At 42.0% G+C, this 23,364-nt stretch overlaps 1 long non-coding RNA gene across 2 annotated transcripts in view; it reads left to right on the forward strand.

Moving 5' to 3' along the window:
• Positions 1–23,364, forward strand: part of LOC109309144 — a 102,863-nt gene that overhangs the window by 12,614 nt on the left and 66,885 nt on the right. For both annotated transcript variants that reach the window (XR_002100808.1, XR_002100809.1), the window contains exon 2: positions 4,047–4,207. This is a non-coding gene — a long non-coding RNA (uncharacterized LOC109309144). The remainder of the gene's footprint in view (positions 1–4,046; positions 4,208–23,364) is intronic.

Here is a 23,364-nt window from a genome sequence, read left to right on the forward strand (position 1 = left end):
CCCCTGCAGATCAGGGGCCACTCTGCTCACCAGCAGCTCATCCCCTGACTATGGGCAGGCTCCAGCTCCAAAAAACCCCCAAAAACAAAAAAAACAAAAAAAAAGGGATCAGGACCCTCACCATGACAAGATGGAAAAACGAAAATGGTGGTTTTCAGATAAAAACTCATTTCAATTTAAGGGGCACAAAATAAAGCCCTAAGGAGTAAACCTCTGTCACGTGTACAAGCACCCTGTGTTTGCATTTCTGAGCCTAAACATAAATATGGATTAATAGATTTTAACACGAAAGTGACCATGGTGACCACGTAGTCTGACCTCCTGTGGAACGGACCATAAATTGTCCTACAATACATTTTCAAGAAAAAGACAAAACAAAACAAAGCATTCAAGCATAACTTTAAAATTTCAAGTGGTAGAGAATTCACTGCAACCTTTCGTAAAATGGGCAAATGGTTAATTATCTTCACTGTTAAAAAGTCCATGCCTTACTTGTAGTCTGATTTTTTTATAATTACAGTTTCCAGGCATTGCGTCTTATTAGGCCTTTACTAGATAAAGAAATCTTTATTACTCATTTCTGTTGTCCATACGGTTCCCCATGTAGCTATTTTGTAGGCACTGAGTACCTCACTTCTCAGCCTTCTCTTTTATAAGCTAAAAAGATTGAAACTCTTGACCTGCTTATTATAGGCCATATTCCAATTCATTAATTGTTCCTTTTGTTTTTTTTTTGGAATCCTCCCCAATTTTTCAAAGCACTTCTTGACGTGTGGACACCAGGACTGAATACAGTCACAGTCACAACAAGAAGTGCAGTGGAGCAAGAGATACTAGAACTGCATTAGAAAGTCAACGATATTTGTTTTGACTCGTGGGCAAGATTTCAGGTCAATTCCCATTGTTTTCAGGTCAGTTCTTGTTGTTTACAGCTCCCCTTCACCCATCTCTAACTTTCTACTGATAATGTCTACTGTGTGAGGGGGGAAAATGGCACGGATAATTTGATAATCATAGGCAAGTGTGGTGTCCCCCTCCAGCAATGGGAGGATGCGAGCCTGCTGCCGGTTCAGGTTACTAGATGTGCTTCTTGTTTCAGATGACAGAGTGATGTGCTTTTAGCTCTGATGCGCTCTCATTCAAAACCTAGAGATGGAATAGGCTGAGAACATTTACAAATGCAGAGTAGTGCTGAAAAATATAACTGCATCTAAAGTAATACACCCGCTGTCTCAGTAGGAGGGATCATCATCTCCATAAAATGTTTTGGACTCAGATGAGCCAAACCTTCAGCAGTTTGCCAATGAAAGTTTTCACTGTGCGGTTTGGGAAGAAACCTTTTAGTGTATCCGGTCTATCCCCCGCAGCCTGTGAAGAAATTCTTGGGCACATTGTTGAACATTGTGAAAATGTGTGCCACAGGATGTTGATGAAGCCAAGAATTTTGTGAGATTTATAGAGAGACTGGACATTTATATGGGTAACATGAATTGCCAGACTTAAGGCTAAAGGAAAATTTTTGAAAGACGATAAAACTTCAGGATGCGGGGTTTAAACTTGTCACTCAATCTAAGGGATTAAGATGAAATCGTCCTGGGAGGGTGGGAGATTGCCCCAAAGAAGGGATTTCTTGCATTATCTTCTGAAAGATCTGATGCTGACCTGTGTTAGACCCTGACACAGATGGAGCATAGGTCTGACCCAGAATGGCGATCTTTTTAGTTTTTAAAGATAGGAAGCAACAGTACTTCTATCAATACTGCCTGTATGATAATAGCTACATCTGCACATCTACTGGACACGAGTGCAGTCCTGGGCCATGGGGATCACTCTCTTGATAAATCCAAGCAAAGCCTAGAGATATTGGTGTAGTGTTGCAATGGTAATTCATTCCTCATGCTGGTTTATGCAAAAGAAGCCAATTCAAGCTTGAGGGCCAGGAAACAGCCCTGTGGGACCCTATAGGAGAACACAGTAAAATAAAACGCAAAGGCAACACTTCAGTTATCAGTTACATAAAATATAGACTTGGCAAAAGATGGGCCAGATCATTTCTGGAAGCACTGTGGATTATAATCTGTGCTGCAGACCCAATAAATGGGGCTTTAATCAACGAGTATGAAAAATTGGGTTGACTGTTATGTCCCTCTACACAGAGAGATTGCAGCAACACTAATTTAAACAGGATGCTAGATCTAAACTGTATATTTTATTCAGATCAGAATCAGTTTGACTCTGTACTAACAATGGGCCAGAGACATTGTGTTCACTCCAAATATGTGGTAGTTTTGTTCTGCTGAGGTTAGGAGCCAGATGTGAAGTGTATGGAGTAGAGTAGAGTTCATGTCCTGTGCTCTAGCATAGAGCCACGTCCACTCTGGGGCTCATCTTTCTGAACTAAATCCTAAAATGTGGTCCTTTGTAATGAGGTAATTATATTTGATTAATTCCTTCTATTAATTTATCAGTGACTTAAACTCTGGCAACAATATTCCAGGCAGATCCAAGTCAACTAAACTTGGCACTTTCCTGTGGGATCCCATGTTGTCTTTAATTTGCTAATAATAGTTGTGAAAATATAATCAGTAGGGCTCTCCGGCTGAAACCGAATTGCATTCTACGGTGGAAAAAATATAAATCAGCAAAACTGTTTAGAGTACTTTCTAGGAACTATGAAGCTATAAAAAAAATGGAGAGACAAAATGTTGTAGTTCTGTTTTAGTTGACTTTTATGGTTAGCATTTCAGGTAAAGTCTGTAGAGATGCTTATGTTATGATTCAGGCGGGGACTCCAACAGGACTTACAACTTTCTGATGAGATAAAATCAAGCTATAAAAGCCCTGAGGAGTGGTATAAGTTGTGCATTAGGCCCAAGGATTGGCCTGGAAAATCATTATAATACTATCTAGTTTGGGGCTGGATGACAATGCATGGATGACGTGATACATTTCTTTCTTTCCTGGGCTTCTCTATTATACCTTTCTCCCAATGAAAGAAGTTTTCACGACAAACTAATATTACTGTCCACAGGTCAAAGGGGAAATGCATCACTTGAGTAGATTGCAAGTTGATCCAGGGCAGAATGAGTAGCTGTTTCCTTCAGGGAGTGGTGACAGGGAGGACGGGGTCGGGGGTGGAGTAGCCAGGAATTAGGGTGTGTGGAGTAGGATGTAGATAGTCACAACCCTTGCAATTACCATAAAAATGAAATACATACAATACACTAATTTTGCATGGAAGTGAACTTTAATTATGTCTCAACAGAACAATGAGCAGCTTCCAAAAGAGCTGTAAAAGTCATCATTGGGGACTGTCCACAGGAAGAAAGAAGCAAACAAGAAAAAGGCTCTTTGTGTGGAAAACATGTTACAGGAAGTATTTTAAAAAGCTGCTCCCAGTTAATTTACATAGGAAAAATTAATGACCGACTTACATCTCCTACTGTCTTCTGCACAGAGTCCCTATCTAAGGCTTAGCTGGCACTCACCCTTCCGAAGGACCCTCAATTTCTTTACCAATTTGGACTGATACTACTTAATTTGATCTCAAAACACTCATGGATGTCAATGACAGCAGGACTGGGCACTATTTTGTGTGCAGTGTATGCCATAAGGATTACTCAGCTGTCACTGAAATGCATCTGCTTCTTGGATAGAGCACCCACTCTGCAACATAAACATTACTTGGGTTTTTTTCTTGGAGGAACAGAGAGGTATTGTGCTTCTAGTAAAACCCATGATATATATATATATATATATATATATACACATATCCCAGAGTAATCCAAATGTAGGGTCCAGTAAGTGCTATAGAAAGTAAAATGTCTTTTTCAGGCGGCACCTGTGGAGCTATTCTGGACAATGCAGAATACATATTTGATTATATTACTGTCTTCCTAGACAGGCACCTTAAGAAAGCAAGCAAGCAATGATATTAGTGATTAATACTTCCACGAAATCCTGGATGTCACTGGAGAAAATCAGATGACATTGTGCACTAGAGTGGGGAAGCTTACTAATGCTTGCAATATTTTTTTTCTCCCAAGGTCTGGCTGTCCAACAAAGGAGGTACCATCTGCCAACCCTCGCACCAAACACATTGTAATTTGTGGCTACAGAACTACTTCACAACTCCTGAAGCACTGGTACTTTTACTGTGGAGGACAAAAAAAAAAAAATTAAATAAAGTTCCCGGGAAACAGATCAGGTAAGAATGCTTGTAAAAATGGGAATAATGTGACAATATGTTCATCGACTTTGCTTTTATAGAGCCTGATTCCTTGCCATGCATGTTACATCATCGCCTACAGCAGCGTGAAATGAGTGGAGAGTGGGTGTAATTTGCAATCATTCTGATTTTTAGCTTCTAGTGTACTTAAATAGTTGATTCATTTTTGCAGTCTTTCTAACTTCACAGTCTAATCAGGAACAGTTTTCAGCAATGCAGTATTGAAGGCATATAGCATATAGGTTAGTTGGAAGTAGACAGAAATCCACCTGTTTCTTGCCTTAGATTGTGAACTCTTTGGGCCAGGAGCTGGCTTTTTCCTTTGTGTTTGTGCTTCACCTACTAGAGAGAGATGTTGATCCAAAATGAGCTTTTTGGCACTGCAATACAAATGATGATGACCCATATCAGTAGTTACTGATTTCTGTGCCCTGTTTCAATGACTATACAAGTACTTCTAGAGGGCTAAAGTAAAAAAATCAGAGTACTTGTGACTTTGAAACTGTCTCTCTGTGATTATTTATGAAAGTAAAATGCCATCTTTCAAAGAATGGAAATGGCAATGGTACACGATCAGGAGTAGAGGGCAAAAAGCAGTACTTTTTGAAAACTCTTTGCCAATCTTTGTCTTACATCTACAAGTCCCTGGCACATATAAAAAAAGACTGCTACAAATACCTTATACCAGGTACCCTGCCCACATCATACTAATAATTCTCTAACAAGCGTGAGTTGCACACCCAAATGCTAGTGATTCAGGATAGAGGGGACAGGTCTGATTTATGTGATATATAAGAAAGAAACAGAAGATGGTTATTCAGTCCAAAACACACTGTGACCTTTACTAAAAGCATGTAAACAGCCAGGGTAAGATCCAATATGAACTCGTTAAAACATCTTAAACTGAATGCCTATGTACTGCTGCATTTAGGATAAAATATTCCAGGGTATAACCATAATTCACAGACATATACATCAGTCTAAACTGGATACTGCATATTTCCATACTTTTATAACTCCTGATTGAAAGCACAGCTGTTTGCAAGGGATGTTTAACTTGGTGGTCAGTTATCACTCTTTTTTAATACATAAAATGTTCTCATTCCACCTTGCTGACCTTTTCTTTTCTTTTTTTTTTTGATAACCCCTTTACCTTCCCATTCCCTGCTCAGACCCATTAGCAGGATGTTGTGCAATATGGTGCTTGTCATCTGTTTCAAAGACACAGTGATGTGATACAGGTATGCCAGATGGATAAACCTAGTGTGACTAATTATTGTGTATTTGCCTTTAATTATTATCATTTATTACGGGAGAAAAGGCAATAGAGGTTCCCAGATTCGAAAGGGAATGTCGGCAGAAGGGGATACTTTTTTTTCCCCAAAGCACTGAGGCACCAGGAAAAAAAGTTTTCTTTTTAAGGGGTAGAGGCAAGAGACAGAAAAAAAAATACTGTGAGCTACAGTAGATTCTTTTCCAGCCACTCCCCATACACTTCGAATGGAAAGTCTCACAGGTAATAAAATGTTTTCATCATGATTAGAAGCAAGGATACCCTTTGCCTTGAATGCCCATCCAGGGAAATGAGCATGAGAAACTCCCTTATTCTCCTTCTTCAACATAGCACTGGGAAATGGCCATATCCTTGGCTCTATACCATCAGTGCACAGGCCAGCTTAGCTGAAGTGGTACAGAGATTAAAGTAATCTGTTACTTCCATAAGTGCGTAAGTTAATCAACAGCCTTGGCCATGATTGGCAATAAGATTTTGCCAACAGAAGACCTAACTGGTCTGTCTTTAGGCTAGCACGGCATCCTGAAAGATCCCTGTTTGCTCAGACTGAATCAGCATCCTATGAATTTAAGATAGAAGAATTCTGTTGTGTTTGGTGTCTTTTGGTTATTTCCTTGGTTTAAGGAATATCTTGGGGTATACAGTTCAGGCTGGAAAAAAAACTGGCTTCCAGTTAGGGACCAGAACCTGCTGTGCTGAATGGCTACATCCTCTGTGTCTGGTCCCACTGATGTCAGTGGGCCACTTAGGCTATAAGGCCATATTAAACATGTGTAATGGTACCAAGAGCTGACCCACAGTTTGCAAGTGCAAGTTACATGCCATTTTTTGAGCCCAGTTAAATCCAATAGGACTATGCAGGGGATAATTAAGGCAGAGGTTCCCAACCACCAGGCCGAGGCCCAATACTGGGCCATGGCGAGTTGGCTGTGGGGTTGTGGCATGAGCCTGCCGCTGGGAGCCCTGTCTGTCCGCCCAGGTGAGCAGCTTCTGGGGTCACAGCTGAGCTTCCGGGGTGAAAGCCAGGCAGTGGGGTAGCTCCAGGAGGGAGGCAGCCAGCTCTGCACACCCTGTCCCACTCCTGCCTGGCCATGGTAAAAAAAAGATTAGGGACCACTGAATTAAGGGAATGTATCAGAAACTGGCTGCAAAATAGGCAAGTGTTATCTGATTTGTGATGAAATTGCAGTGCAAAATGCATTAATCAGAAAATGGTTACCTGTAGCCTATGTGACCAATCAGTTACAGATTGTTTAAAATGTAGAGCAAACCATGAAAGGAACAACTCCTCTTTTGAAAGTATTTGTTAAACATGTGTGAAGTCATAAATCTCCAAGGCTGTACGTGGGCGCTGTTAGGGCCATGTCACACGTTACGCTTAGGACATTGTAAGTGCACTTAAAAGATAAGTGCCCATGTGTTCGAGTAGTAAAACATGTGCTAAGTGTGATTCTATTGTACCAAAGTCAAGACTTCCTGCAGGAGGAATATCTCCAGATTGTATGAAGTAACACACGTTTGGCTATTGTCGCTCTCGACTCCATTGTCACATCTCAACTCCTTGGGGCAGTGCAGGGGCTGGGAGTGGTCCAGTCCTAGCACTGCTTGGGACTCTTGAACCAGCCCTGCCCTGGTGCAGGTTTGGGGCTGGGACCAACAATCAGCTGATTATCAGTCTCAGTCCCAGCCCCAGCCATACGTCAGAACTGGTTCAAAACTGGTGGGGGCAGAGATCCTGCAAATCAAGCAGCATCCTCTCCCAGGCTTGGTTCCCCATACCTCCCTCCACCTAACCCCAGCAGCAGTGGCCTGGCTTACCCGGGCATGCCCAGGGCAGAAGCACCTTGGCTGCGCATGGCTGAGCATGCAGTGGGGAGGGCACAGACTCCAGGCCTGGGGGTTGCAGGTCCCCACTGCAGAACCCAGTGCTGGTGCCTTTGTTTGACATGGCTCCAGTCCTGTCCAGAGCAGGTTGAGATCATAGTAAGTGTTACCATGTGACTACTCAGAACATGTTCTTACTTTTAGTATGGTGCAGTAATGCTCACTGTGATTTCGGAAGAAATGCATGCCAAGTGTCCAGTGTGACAAGGCACTTGCACAGAGTAGTTCACCTAGATGGAAGGCCAGTTTTCTTCTGGATGAAAAATGTTTTCCTTCCCAAAGTTTGTTAAAGTTAATAGTGCTTTTCTTCCCAGCTGTAGTCTGAGCCTGGAAATCCTGACAAGCCTCCCTTTAGCTTATTTGAATATGGTTTGAATAGGTCTTGAAGGAACACCTAATATTCTGTGCTTTTGTTGATTGTTCAGTTCTAAATCTAAATCAAATGCAATGACATTAAATCTAAATCAAGTAAAAAATGCCCCTTATATCCAAAAACGAATGCATCCAGTTGGCAGATTGAAAATGTACCCCATCAGCCTCATGAAATAACTAGGCTTTGGTTGCAAGAGTCTCCATCCTTCTTGAGAAGATTTAAAGCTAATCTGACATGGAGCTGTTTTGTTCTCTCAAAATTTTTTAATTTTTTTTGCGGGGGGGAGTTCATTCTTTTTTTTTTTTTTCAATATCTTTTTATTCAATTCTCTGCGGATTAGTTATATATTTATTCAGCTTTTGGATGGCAAACAATCGGGAAATAAATTCAGAGACATTCCTCAGTACAAATGCATGCACTTGTAACCCAGTTCTTGATCAAATGTCTTCCTTGCTTTTCAGGGATTGGCCAACCTCCACAGTTATCTCCGCACTGGGCAGATGGGTTTCCATCTTTTCCCCATCCAGAGATGAGTGTAGTTGGTAGGAAGTGCATTGTGCATTGTTTAACAGGAGAACAAGTCTCTTCTTTCTGCAGTGCATGGCAAAGCAGGGGAATGACAGGGAGATGATTTCTCCCTAAGTTTCTGCTTTTGTTTCTCAAAAGTTTTCTGGTCTCGATTAAGTGTTACTCCACCCCAGGCTGAGTTCTCCTTTCTCAAGGCTTGGAGAGCTTTCTGTCTCTCTCTCGCTAACTCCACCTATACAAATAAGATATATGTGCCCTTCTACAGATCCCCCCAAAATATTGCGATTGGTGATGTGAGATGAAATGAGGTCTTCTTCCCAGAGCTGCCTTGCCCTCTGCTGGATAATTTCTCAGTATCCAGTATAGTCCCATGCATTGAGATGCTATGAACATAGTCACTAGCCAGGGCATAGTTGTTCTTTAAAAGGCTTACGTTTTAGTACCTATGTGGAAACTGGTTTCTTCTAGCCCTTTCTCAGCAGATATTCCGCACATGTTCAACCCCGTCTGCTGACTTCAGCGACAGAAATAAATTCTCAGTGCTTTTTACTTCTTTCAGCTCCGTCGAACCAGTGCAGAGTAAAAGGAGAGCTTATCCTTTCTTGCACATCATCAACAAAATTGTTTGTACAGGTGTAATTGCCTGGAATCTAGTGAAGTTATTTAAAGGCAATTGATTTGCAGAGGCTTTATGTGGGCTTGATTGGAAAAAATTGAGGTTATACAGCTGTTATAGAGGGGATAATCACCATGCCTGGGAACTGCTAGCAACACGTGGAACCATGCAATAACTCACCAAATTTCTCATAACAAAACTAAATACATGGAAAGTATACCATTGCATGGAAATAACCAGACCCTGCTCCTCATCTAAATACAGGCATGATGCTTTTCTTCCCAGCCATCACTTCTTCTCTCACTGCCCACTTTAGAACAGACTTTTCTTCCATCTTTGGTTTCCTCTGAGACTAATTTTCCTATCTGTGCCCCCAAAGCTGCAGAGCACGTTTATGTTCCCTGCTTGCTGAAATGACCCTGTATTAATGCTGCTTCAGGTGGGTAAGCCATAGATGGAAAATAAATGGACTCAGAAGCTCTGGGGACAATAGGGGTACTCTAAGCATGGAGGCCAGCAATGGACAAGATGTACATCTGGAAATTAGAAACACAGATATTTCATTTTTGGTCCTTTAAGCTTTGTTCCCCACTCCCATCCTAGTGAAATCATGCTGCTGGAGAACCTCCTTTAGTCCCCTCTGAATGCCCAGAGTTCCAGGTCTCTGCGTCAGGTTTAGCTCCAGATTCTTGAGGGTCTTTGGGGTAGTCTTAAAGTGTCTTCTGATTATAAATGTGCAATTCAGGGCCAGCAGCATTTATACTGGCACCACTGCTGCATAGAAAGCCTAGGGCTTTAAAGTTATAAGAAATAAAACAGGTCCCCCAAGCTGCCGTTTAAATGATGAAAAGGCTTCTTCTTCCAAGAGCTGCAGGTGCTGTGTTGTGGATCTCAGCTCAGTTGCAAACTCAAAAAAAAAAAAAAAGAAAAGAAAGAAAGAAAATGAGAATAATTGAGAGAGAGAGAAAGAGAAAGAGAAAGAGAGAGAGATTTCCCTTTTGGAAATAAAAAAAAAAATTATTTTAGGAAAGTGGGAGGTAAGAGATTAGGGAAATTTACTGACTGTTAACGGGGAGTAGCCATCAATTTTTTTCAGACCATTTGCTACCCTACCAGCTGATGCACAATATTGTATTTTGATGTACATCATTGTGTTAGACAGTGAGCTTCTTTTTTCCAATACCAAATCAACTGCAGAATTTGCTTTGGTACAAGCTATTGCATCTTGTCACAGAACTTGTACCATAGAGGCCAAATTTCTAAAAGACCCCAGCTCCCATGGTGATACTAGGGCTACATCTCCAAAAGAACATTTTAGCCAAAAAAAGAAACTTTTTCTCCATGACTACATGGCAAGTTTAGCCCTCTAATGACTTTGGCTGGCTTAGTCACTTCCAAATGAGCATGTTTCCTCTTGGTTTGATTAGCACTATTTGAAAGAACCTGATGCAAAGAGCTGGATGTACAAAAGGAGCCTTTTGCAATGTACAAAGCAAGTTTTCCTGATCCTGGAAACCCCAAGAAATATTCCACATATGTTTGAGTGTCATTTATTGCTGCTGTATATATTAACTACTTGTCTGTATACAGACTTAGAGCACTCCTGTAACAATATAAATATTCAAGATTGGGTCCAGATTATATCAGGGGCTATGCAAACATAGAAAGTAGATGCTAGAGAAAAGCTCCTTTCCTGGCTCACCATAGAAAAACAAAGCCATATTGGGAATTTTGTTGGATTTCATAAGTAGTTTCCGTGGTTCACTGTGGAAATCTATTCTGTATAGAACAGCACTGAACCTTTGTCCAAGTGCTGAGCTGTGTGGCACTGCACCTTGAGTGGAGTTTATGGTGGAGTGCCTTTGTCTTGTGGGTTGAACACATTAACAACTCTGTTAACATGTTTGAGCAAGTAGAGGATTGTCCTGTGTAATTCTAGCAGCAGGATACGTGACTTGTAGCCTTTGGAAAGTGTTCTTTAGTATTTCACTGCCCTAAAATAAGCAGCTGATAATGTTCCTTACTAGAGGTGGCAAAGTGATAGATATTCTGTTTCTTTTCCTGACCTACTCACTGGCCTTCCACTGTGGCTGATGGACTTATTCCAGTTTAAAATAAGCGTGAATGATGAGCCTAGGTCAAATTCATTGCATTTTTTTACAGCACATCCCACCTGGAGTTCTCAAAGTATTGGAAACCATTGCAGTTTCAGAACAGCCCTGTGAGTTAGAGAGTGGCAACTAAAGCACAGATTTACAGTGCGAGGTAGGGGAAAAACACTTGGATTACACCATGTTTCATCCTGAATAAAAAGGCAATATGTAAATAGTGGTTAACCATTACCTCTGGGTTCAAGTATAGGCAATGGGACTTTGCAATTGAGTTGGTCAGCTGAAAGGGCTTAATGCAAGTTCTGACCACCAAGGAACTGATGCGATTTTGGTGGGGAGTTTGTAGTAATTAGGAAAATCACCTTTTCCTGTGTTGGGACATGGTAGCAGAGTAGTTAATAGCCCTTCTTTGGTCTTGTTCTGAAGTCCACAGGGTCACCCCAGGTGACCCAGCTAGAAATGGAAACTTGGTGGTTCAGTCTGGGGAATGAAAAGCAGCTGGTTGTGATGGCAAACAAATCACTCTCTTGTTTGTCATAGGTGGTAGAAAATAATATGCCCTAATTACACCAACCAGCCAGACCTTTGACTTTTTTTTTTACCCAACCCTATGTGTTGTGGAGCTATTCTACATATAGGACAGAAGAAAGGAGCTCTTCTGTCATGTGTATAATGAGGACTAGGGGCGCTGTATGATGGTGGGATCCAATACAATGTTCCAGTTGTACTAGGAGGGAATATGGCATCTCAAACATGGAGCACTACTGAAGGCCTGCAGGGAGCCTCTGGGAGGCTTGCAGAAGTGGTAGGAAATTTCTTTCTTTTTCAACCCTAAAGATGATCCAAGTATTATAAGCCAAACACATGGGCTGCTCAAAGATTTGGGCTTTCCCCTGGCAGGTTTCTTTTGCTGTTTTCGTTGCTCATATTTTTCCCTTCCCTCTTTACTTTCTTTGCAGTTCCTTCTGATGCCTATAGATTTTCTCCAGCATATCCCATAAATCCTTTCCTCTTCACCCTTTCTGCTCTCTTTTCTTCTTGGTCTAAACTTTACAACATTCCTCTCTCCCTGTCTCTGAAAATCTGTGCTTTTCATAAATCCATCTGCATTGAATTATTTATAGTTACGATAAAGTCTCCTTTTGTCTAATGTTTATTTTCTTTAATAACAAGAAACATGGGGGGAAATTTTCCAAAGGACTGAAAAAGGACTTGACTTTGCCTGGCCGCTAGGCAACGGTAGTAAAAAAGTACAAAACAAGCCGTATGATGGTAATTTAGATATCTTCTAAAAATAATAGTGCTCAGTGCTTTCAGAATCTAGGGCTCCTCATGTGTGCTGAGCCAGATCTTGATCCATGGTTACATCCCTGTCATGCCATTTGGGGAGTGTGAAGGGGACAGAGAGGAATCCACAGGTGGAACAAGGCCAAGATGGATAATTCTGCACCACTTCCTTCTCAGCCATCTAAATGGTCTGGGTAGATCTACCACTGCTGATTCCTGGCCAGCACTGTGGTCCCATAAGCTGGTGTCATTCAGAGCAGCTCATTGATCTTAATGAACCATTTGTGAAGTTATCCTTTGTTACCTTTTACTGTTTGTTTGGCTATTTTAGATTAATGGTTTAAAGACTTTTCCCGTTTCTTTCTCTGGCAGAGGTTTGATGTCGCTCATTTGCTTCTTTCTTCCCCTCAATTATGCTGGTCATGCAAGCATTTCCCTTTGAACACTTTCCAGCCCCAGCTCCTCTCCCCCTTCCCTGTTCTTTCCCCTCCTTTGCATAATTCCATTCCACCTAATGTTTCCTGCACTAATTCCATTGCACATAGGGTGTGGGCAGGGGGAAGGGTCAGGAAGGCATCTTGAGCAATCTCAACCAGTGGTTTTGTGGGGAAAAGTGGGGGTTTGTAATTGTGCTGAGAGAGACTGGATTTTTGGGGGAAGGGAGGTAAAATGCTAGGTAATAAATAGGACAGAGAAGGGGTGGAGCAGGCTAGCAGGGAGCAGATTATGGTAGATTTTATATGAATGATGTTGTTGCAGTACCACAGTGATCCACCAGGGGCACACGGCCTTCCAAAGGGTGCAAAACAGCACTGTTCCATTTCAACTTCACTTTCGAGGTTTGGATGGAACAGTGTTTTGTTTCGAATTTCATTTTGAGTCGAAACAGCCTTACTGTTTCGCTTTGTCAGAACAGTGAGGCGGTTTTGATGCTATTTCGACGTTTCACCTGACCATGGAGTTGGGGAAAGGAACTCAGCCCAGCTGGGCTGAGTTCCCAACCCCAGCCCCATGGTCAGGCTGGGGAAACAAAGTTTGGGAAAGGAAACTTTGTTTCCCCAGCCCGACCTAGTTCTCCCCGTCTCCCACCACCTTGCTGCTGGCTGCTTTGAAACTCCACACATTTCAAAATGTTTTGACTAGCCTCCTTTTGTTTCAAGGCTATTTCAAAGCCCTTTGTTTCAATTCGATGTCACTGGTTCAAGCTCAAAATGAGTTGAACCAGCGCCGAATCAAAAGAGCCAGCAAAATTTTGCACAGCCCTAACGCATATGGTTGCCACTGACACGATAATGTAAGACCTCAAAAAGAACAGATCACCAGCAGGAAGTATGTGGTAGCCCCCTCCACACTTGAGCGTGAAGTGGTTTTGTTCAGGTGTAGCTGGCTCTATCCAAAGTGACAATCATCAGGGCAGCCCATTCTACTACTAGGCTGCTCAGACAAGCAGCTCCTATTGTCGGGGGTTGTGCAAAAATTGCCTAGAAGGATTTTTACCCATATAAGAGACTTATGCGATGCCCGTCCACCTTGAGATTCCACCACCCTTGCTATTGTCACCAGTTTCCTCTTTAGTCTTTCATTGCCACTGCTCCCAGCCCCTTTGCATCCAAAAGATGTAGGGGTTTTCAGCATCAGAGGAGCAGGGTGTCCCACGCAGCTAGATTATTTTTATGGCCCTAGCATAACTCTGCCTGAAGGGGTAATGGGTTTCTAAAGCTCTGTTTCTCCCTGAGCTCATCCTGGTCTATTGTAGCTGTGGACAGTCCCCTTCTCAGCCCAGTGGTTTAATATCAAAATTTGACCCCGAGAGAAAGATCAAGCAAGAAAACCAACCCTCCCCCACCCCAAAACCAAACAAACAAAAAAAGAGAAATGAACTGATTCCAGAGCTGTTGAGCAAAGATTTCTAAAACTTTGGAGATGATGATAAAAAAAAAAAAAGCCCCTGGTCTTTGAGTATTAGGAAAACAAAATGACGAGAGGACTGTTTTGCCAATCTGCATTGGCTGATCTCTAATGATCAAATTGTTATTGATCACAAGCAACAAAAATGCTGTAAGGGAGAGAGAATCCTGCTCTGAGTTGCCCTATATTTCAGACAGACTTTGGAGATTCTCAATTCAATTAAAGGGAAAACAGAAAGTTTTTTTTTTTTTCTCTTCACCTTGCCTTTTTTTCTCTCTCTCTCTCTCTCTTCTGTGCATTTCTTATTTTATATATCTACACACACACACACACACACATGCACACCCCTCCCCTCCCCTTTCCAATCCTTCCTTTAAGGTTTAATTTAACAATAACATTTGCGATCGGGGTCCTGCGCATCTCAAGGGCATTGCGCTTGAAATTGCACACACTCCGCACCATTTATCATAGCCTGACATGTGTCATGTTCCAGACTGCAGCTCCAAGAGGTTACAGCTCACGACTGCTCCTTTGTTGATCAGCTGCCGAGACAACTGAGGCACCTTTCTTTCTTTCTTTCTTTTTTATTATTAAAGCTGCCTTGTCCCCTTTTTCGAGGGCTAAAGTCTTCTCACAACAGAAAAAAACCCAAAGCGGTCACCACCAGGTCCATTCCCTGATAGCATTTGCATTGGATGAGTAGTCAGATGTCCCTAATATTGCCATATAGGTCTCTTAATGTTTAATATGATACAGATGTCCCACTGTAAAGTTACTTACCTATTGAAGGAGAAATGGAGAGTGCCACTGAGAGAGGTGGTTTTGTGACCTTTTTTTTTTTGAAATCAGGAAGGTTCATATAAAATGGACTTCAAAGTCCTACTACCCCGAATTTTATCATAGGAAGGTGACTTAGAAAATTTGCTGCCCCAAATATAACATTTCCCATTGCTGAACCTGAACACTGAGGTGTTGGCAAATCAAAACTGTCCTTGAATTTGCTTGCTTGCATTGCTACTGTAGTATCCCCGAGCACTGTTACCATGTACCCTCTTCTACATTCTCTGGCTTATTAATTGTACTAAGTCTTCACTCTGAACACAAAATGAGTGAAACTTGCAGGAGAGGGCCCCTGTGATGTGTCCAGAAGGAAATGAAATATATGATGATAAAGCAAGCTGTACCATTTGGAAACATGTTGGGCAGGGACAGAAATTACACATAAACCAGTATAAGTGATCAGAAAGCAGTTCAAATCTGTAACACAACAAACATTCAGTTCAAATAAACTACTCTCACAATGGCCAAAACAGGTTTAAGATATGCTTGGATAGATGTAGTATCAGACTTAATTGATTTAGGTTAAATTGGTTTATTGGACTTGTGTCCCAGATCCCCTCCAGATTCAAGTTAACTCACAGTCCTCCAGCATCCCAGGATGCTTTGCATCTCCCCACAAACTCCTCCTTGCAGATTGGGCAGCCTAGCATTGTTCCAAGCTGTCTGCTCTGGCAGAGCAGGCAAGTGTGCTCTCGTTCCCCCCTGGCCTCTAGCCTGGGCCACTGCAGGCATCTGGCTGCAGTTTAGGAATCAAAAGTGAATGTCTGTTCACTTGCTTCTTGATTCCATCTACACAGCTTAGACTAACCTGTAAATAAATCATTTCAGCCTCAGCCTTTTTGACTGTCTGTACTTAGCGTGTGAGATCCTGATGACATACGTGGTCAGGCACGGACATGTTCTGCTTTATTTGTGGACATGAATAGTTCTGCAGAACCACAGAGAAGGTGGTCATACACAGCCTGGTCATACCTGGAAGCAAATTCTGCGTCATCTTGCAGAACCCTACAGCTCTCCCTTCCATTTCAGTGAGCAGCAGATCCTTGGTCACACAGAGGCATATAGCGCTCTGTTCATTTTAACCTGTGTTAAAAAGCCCCCAGATGCTTGGAACACTTCTTCTCCTGGCCACATAATCTATATGCAGCTGAGCAGGCCTTTGGATTTGAACAGAAAAACATCTACATGGATACAACAGACTTGCAGTTTTGCCACTACCAGTCACACGTTCCCTCTTACAGGGGGTTCCTGTCTTCCAAGAGGCCTCTCCTAAATGAGGAAGCATTGTAAAAAAGACTCTTTATAAAGGCTTTATAAAGAGTTCAGTGTGGGCATTTATTCCAGCTAGATGGGAAGAGAGTTTCGAGCTGTTGGAGTTCCATGAGAGGAAACCTGTGGTCTTCCCCCAAATCTATATATGAGGTTTTTCTAAAGAATCTGTAATGCAGAATACACAAAGAGCATGGAAGCAAGGAAAGGGCTTATACTCCCTCAGGACAGCTTTCTCACCCCTCAGCCACAGAGCCAGACTGGTTCCTACTTATTATATATTTGTCAACAGGCAGATTTCCCTTCTGGCTGTCCATTGGCCTAGTCTCAACCACAAAGTGCTATCAGGGCCGCTTGGCCTGTGGTCTGTCAATTAGGTCACTGTGATGATTAGGTGCTATGATGGTTGGTGAATTAGAAACGTAACCATGGAATGTATTATACCATTGACACCAAATCAATGTGTGCCTGAGCTAAATGCATCTTTTAACTATCTTGACCATGGAACAGTGCTGACCGAAGCCTCAGGCTGGCCTCACAATCTGCGCTCCTAGCAGTGCCCACATATTGGGGGAAGTGGAAGACAACTGGATGCTATGACATGAGGAACTAAATTAGTCTCAACCTAAAAAGGTCCCTGAAGTAATGACTAATGTAATCACTAAATCCATGTGCAAAAATAAGTGAGGTCCAACAATATTAAAAAAAAAAGTATTTAAGTTCAATGAAGTCAAGCTGTCTGAGATATTAGAGGAAGGAATAATGGCATGTGCAGGCAACACGCTGCAGATTGCACTTTATAACAGGATACAAGAAGGAGCCAGCACTTGTTTATGGAGCCATGTTACAAGTTTCAACACATGTACTCTGCTATTCCTTCACGTTGGCATGGGACGTTGGGCATGGCTGGTAACTCAATCAGATGATTGTAAAAATGCCCATGTTGATGACTGTTGTAGGAAGTTAACCAGGGTTGTCCTTTAGACAATACATCCATATCTATTCTGTCAGTAAGGAAATAGACTTGCCTACTCAACATTTCTGTTATATAGAAAAGCAATTCTTTGATTATGTTTATTACGAAGTGAGCTCAAAGGCCTAAAATGTATTCTGAGTGCATGATCCTGCAGGCCTTAGACTAAGGCGAAGTTCCCATTGTTTTGCAACCTCTTTATTACGCATTGAAATGCAGAAATGGTCTACTTATGCTCTACTTCCCAATATACATGTGGACATAACGGTCGCTATGCTATGCTTGGGACTGCTACCAAGAAACAAGCCCCACACACTTAGCATGCACCAAATCCTGGAGCTGAAGCAGTGTAGTCCACTTAGCATGGCTCTCAGTGCATGTCCCAGTGCCGGCTTATAGGCTGTCTATCTCAAGCTTGTTCTTTGGTGAATGCTCAAGGGCTCTCTAAAGCAGCTACGCTGTCTCATTTCACAGGTGTGATGCACACTGAGTGGGAGTGAGTTGGTGGGGCGTGCTTCTTGGGGACAAATACAGCAGTGCTGGCCCTAGCCTCCCCTACCCCATCTTGGGTAACTTGCTGCATGCCAAAGGGTGTGGGACACTCGTGTTCCCCAAAGACAACTAGCGGTGGCACAAGGTGTCTCGCTGCTAGATTTCCCTGGGGAACCAAACGTCCAAACTTGTGTGTGCATGGCCCAAGAGGCAAAGCGCCATGCCTAAGGTCACATAACAGGTCAGCAGCAGAGTTAGGTTAGATCCAGGCCTTGTGGCTTCAAGCCCAGGGTCCCATCCATTGGAAATGCTGTCTTTGCATTTACAAAGCTACAGTTGGGTGGTCTCCAGTATTCAAGCACTTCATTAGTATGCAAAGGATCATGGCTCTTGAAAAGCCTCAGTTCTTATTTTTGCTCATGCTTCTGCGAGTAAAAGAGCATGAGTGCTTTGAAATGCATCATTTCTGCCTCTAAAGGAATATGCACAAAGTTTACCTTTACCTACCCTTACCCACAAATACCTAAGCCTTGTGGTTCTGCTGGAATACAGTGACTTTAGGCAATATACAGGTGATCCAAACTTTGTTGATGCCAGTTGACAATTTTCTGACCCCACAGAAGTATTTGCAGAACCAAGGCCTTGGTACATCTCCAGCAAATTGTGTGCCTTCAGACTCCTTAGCTGCTGTGTGGAAATTCGCCCTTTAATTATTTGACAGAGGTATGTGAAAGCAGGCTAAGTCTTCCACGCCAGATCGATAAGGCTGTCCATCCCCATCATCTTATCCATAGCAAAAAAAAAAAAAAATGAAGACGAGAAAAGTTGCTGTGAGTAATACATTAGCAAAACCTAAGAACCAGTGTCTTGCAAGGAATTTTGTGTGTTGCACTGAGTTAGTTCATCTGCCCTGCCTGTCTGCTACATCCCTATAGAAAATAGTGAAAGCCCAAGTAGATAAATGAGGCCAGCTTTCTCTCTGGCAAGTGGACTGTTTGCTCCCAACATGGGAGTGGGGGGAGCTTGTTGCTGTGTTTTCTTTTCCAGACAGGCATAAACACCTCCATTTATTTCCACAGGCCATCTAAATACAAAATTTGCATAAACTGACGGTGTTAATTGATTTATATGCATGCATGCAGTACCCTATCAAAGGTAGATAGAACAGAAGGTTATCCCCTATGTGCCTCCAGGGAACACATACCCATCTGAGATAATATTGAGAGTGGCATGGCTGGATACATAACTACTTCCAAGTCTGAAGGGATGGAGTCCTTTGTCATTACCAAAAAATCATTTTCCTATTAATATTGTAATTTTCTTTTTAATAAAGACTGCCCTAGCAGAGGCCTAGAAAAGTGCCCTGCAGGTCTGCCAAGGGGTGGCACAGGCTGCAGCTGCCAGGCTGGCTGCCTTCCCAGAGAAGGAGAAAGGCATGCTGGATTGGAAGGCTGAGCAAATACATGGAGATTTGCTTGTGTTCGTGTTGTTACCCAGCGTCTGTCCCTGAAGTGTCATAGCACCTAGAGAAATGCAATCAGATTACAGGAGCCAATACAGGGTGCATCCACACATGTGCTTTAATGTGCAATAGCCTATTTTACTAAGCATTAGAGCGTCACATCAAAAATCGTGTTAATATGAGAATATGCAGTAAAAAGAGGCTACTGCACATTAAGTGTCACCAAAAAAGCATGCACTTTCACTCCTGCGCATTGGGGCAGCCTAATGCGCATTTTAACCTCGCATTAGAGGTACTAAATTTAATGTGCAGTAGCAAAAACACGTTCATGAATGTGTACATGTGCCCACAGTGGAGAGCCAATAGGGCGTGCTTTGTATATCTAGGGGAAGTTATGATCATTTATCTACATACAATGCATATTTCAACCCAAGCCTAACTGGTTCTGGACTGATCCTGGAAATAGGCTTTATCCCAGTTGTTACATGTCTCTAATCCTCTTTTTCAAGCCAGAATTCAGGTCCAGAAGGAGAACCGCTTTTGAGAAAACATCTTCCCTGTCCCTTGAAACCATAAGCTGCATAGTACAAATAAGCCCTGAACAGATATGGGGTACATGGAAGGTTGCATAAATTCACACACCAAAAGCAGTCCCATTCACTATTTGGTGGTTCATAGTTTGCTACCTAATGTAAAGAAGGTTACTAGAAGCTGACCTTATATTAGGAGTGGATGAGACAGGGAAGGAATTATTCAATTTTGGTTTCATTTGAGAAATAAAATTCCACCCACTTCTGCTGGTCGGATGTGCATTTGAAGCAGGGAATGTGCAAATGAAAGCACCTTGTAAAGCTGTTAGCAGCAGTTCATGGCAAGAGACATGTTCCTACCAAGGAAAAGCAGGTCAGGTAAACTTCCCAGGTGTTTGGAGGTGAATCTTTTCATTTGTGCACAGCCCTGGGTTGACCTGATTATTTCAGATCTTTACCAATTGTTTTGCCCATACCTATCTATGTTCCTTCTTGTGCTTTATTGGTTTCTGCTCCGGCTGACCTCTTCCAGCAGTTTACTTTCTAACATCCTGAAAGCTTCATCATCATCGCTCAGTCCATCTCACCTTGGGCTCAGATTAAAAGAGGGAGGAAAAGACAGTGAATATAACAACAGAGAAAACAGAAGAGCATTCTGCAACATCCTGGTGACAGTCAGGAGCAGGAGAAGTGGTGTAGGCAATCACCCAGAAGAAAGGCAAAAGGGAAAAATCAAAGGAGAAATGGTTGGAACAGAAGGGCTGAGTGGGGGATGAGTGTAAATAGCAAACTGAGCAGCCAGGGAGAAAAAAATATTTTTCTATTCCAATTAGACAATTGAAGAATCTAGCCAGTGATCAAGGAGTTGAAATGTAACATGGACTGGTTTAAATCACAGCACTTGAATACAAATTTTACATTCCCGTTGGTAGGCGGTTGAGCAAACCAAATCTTTGCTCAGCCCAAGAGACAAGAGAGAAAGGAAAATCAGCAGCAGCATCCATCCCAGTGCTACTTACAGCTTACAGTAGAATGGGAGCTGTCTTCCATGTATGTACCGAAATCTTCGTTTGCACTGTCCAAGCAGCCTCAGTTCCCTTACACAGCAGTTCTGCAGTTGAGTTAAACTACTGCATGATCAGGATTTATCCCAGGATTTTTCTTAGTGCTTTCCAATCTCTAGTGGAATCAACTTAAAGATTCATTTTCTTATAGTAAATGCTTTTTGTCAGTGCTGTTTGCTCCCATACTGCTTTGCAACTGTTATTGGGAAGCTCAAAGTTGGGTGTAAAGTCTCCAACGGCCAGAGAAAAAGAGGAGGTTCATTTCCATGATCCTCCTTAGACTCTTTGCCTATGCTAGGGTTTGGAAATGCTCTGACCACATCTCAAAGTCCCTACCACTTTGTGCCAGGGTTTTTGACATCTTTGATTGCTACGCATACTCCACGCAGAACGATTACATAACATTACAAAGATTTAATGAGCTCATACCTGCGATTTATAAGTGGCATAAAGAGAGTTGATGAAGTAGACCAACATTTTATTTTGATTTTAATTTTTGTTCCAATACAATAGAAAAAAAGGCAAGTCGGGATTGCCAAGCAAGAAAACAAAGTCTTTCATTCCAAAGATGTTTCAGCCGGTGTTGACACATTTCCCCTGTTTTTCTTGTGAAAGGATTTTGTGTAACTTTTTACTTTTCAGACACCTGTGGGTTGTGGGAGGATGTGGTTCCCTTTAAATGGATCTAACTCCAAACTCAGGGTGGAGGGGGAATTCTGATCTACTTCCCAACTTTGTAATGCAGACCAGTTGCCAGTTGCTAATTACCTGCTAGCTAATGGGCTTGGTGGTTTCTGGGTTTTTTTCTTCTGCTGAGTTTAATACTTTTCTTCTTAAAAATCTTCAGAATACCTTGCAAACCTCTTTGCTGCTTTTGCTCTGGAGTTAAAAGTAGCCCTGAAAATGATTAATAACTGTGATGAGTGCCCAATTCTTCTCTGAAATGCTTAAACTATCTTTCCCCCTCAACTCATACCCCAGTGGGTTGCTAAAGACTTTTTTTTTTTAGGTAAGTGAGCCTTTCTTTTTTAATCTGAATCTTCACAGAAAGAATATCTCCAAACTGCATGGAACCAGTCAGGAGCCTTTTAAATGTCTGCTCTAAAGTATTCAATTCAATTTACCCTGTGATTAAAAAGAAAGGGAAAGATTGTCTTTTAAGAATCATCTTTTATTATCATTATTGGCACACGTTAGCATTTGTAGAGGGAAAAAACCATAAAGATCACACAAATGTCAGGAGAGATCTACATGTAATAAATTCAACTACGTTTCAAACATAAGCACTAAAGCAAAACTGAGGATGGAAGACAGTCTTCCATGGGAAAATGAATCCTTGAAACAATTCCTCAGGTGATTTGAAAGCAATAAGAAAAACACGGAAAGAAATGTTTCTCTCACCGTAGTCAACTTCCAATGCACTCAACAGCCTAACTGCTGTGTAAGGGGATTGAGATTGCTTGGGCATTGCAAACAAAAATGCAGGTATTTAAATAGGAGACAGCTCCTAATTGTAGATGGGAAGTGCTAAACTGTAGCTAATAGAGTGTACCAGAAAAGGCATAGAAAAGTGGTATTTTTTTTTAGGGGATAGGGCTATGGACTATTACACCATTATTATCATTGTCATTATCATTACAGTGGGCACATCTACACATTCATTAATGCACAGTAGTTACTCTGCATTTACTTTAGCTTTTGCTTAATGACGTACTAACTAAATGTGCAGTAACTACAGTTATTGCGCAGTAGCGCTGACACGCCTTTTTTTGTGATGCTCACTGCTTAGTAGCCTAATATCACTGTGCAGTAACATATTGGCATGGTTTTTGATAAGCACACTACCGTGCAATGTTAGGCTACTGTGCAGTAAGGGTCTCATGTAGATGCACCCGCTATTGTCAGATCTCATATATTTCTCATGCATTGTGACTTTTTGGAAACTATTTTGGATTTTGTTAAGAAAAGATCATTTTCTAGTCACCCTGGTTGAGGAGACCTCTCGGAAACAGCTGCCAGCTTCAGCCTTTAGGTTCCAAAATCAGACAGCAAAGAGCAAGGCCTCAGAGTTGTGGTTGTGGCTGTTTGGCTTGTTTGGAGGTAGGTGCTACTTCAGATCAGGAATTCATTGGAAGTATAGTCTCTTCAACAGAGACTTTACCCTTTACACAAACTGTAATATCTATGTCCACTGATTGGAACAAAACCTACGTTCCCTATTATTTCGTGGTAACCACGACCTGCCTAGAGTGACCACTATGGCCCCAATCCTGCAAAGATGTTTCATGGACTGTTGTTTTGATGTGCAGCAGAGCATGAAGAGACAGTGACGGCAGCTTTTCTGTTTGCCTGTGAATTTGGGGGCGTTTTTCTCTTGCTGCTATTGGAAATCCTTAAGGTGCTTTTGATAAATGCATCCTTCAGACTGCAACACGGAGAACTCTTCTTCCTTCCTGCTCTTTCCCTTATCCCTCCTTCTTCTATTTGCACAAACCTTTTCAGGAC

The sequence above is a fragment of the Crocodylus porosus genome, unplaced genomic scaffold, assembly GCF_001723895.1.
Source record: "Crocodylus porosus isolate Cpor-Errol unplaced genomic scaffold, CroPor_comp1, whole genome shotgun sequence".
NCBI classification, from domain to species: Eukaryota; Metazoa; Chordata; order Crocodylia; family Crocodylidae; genus Crocodylus; species Crocodylus porosus.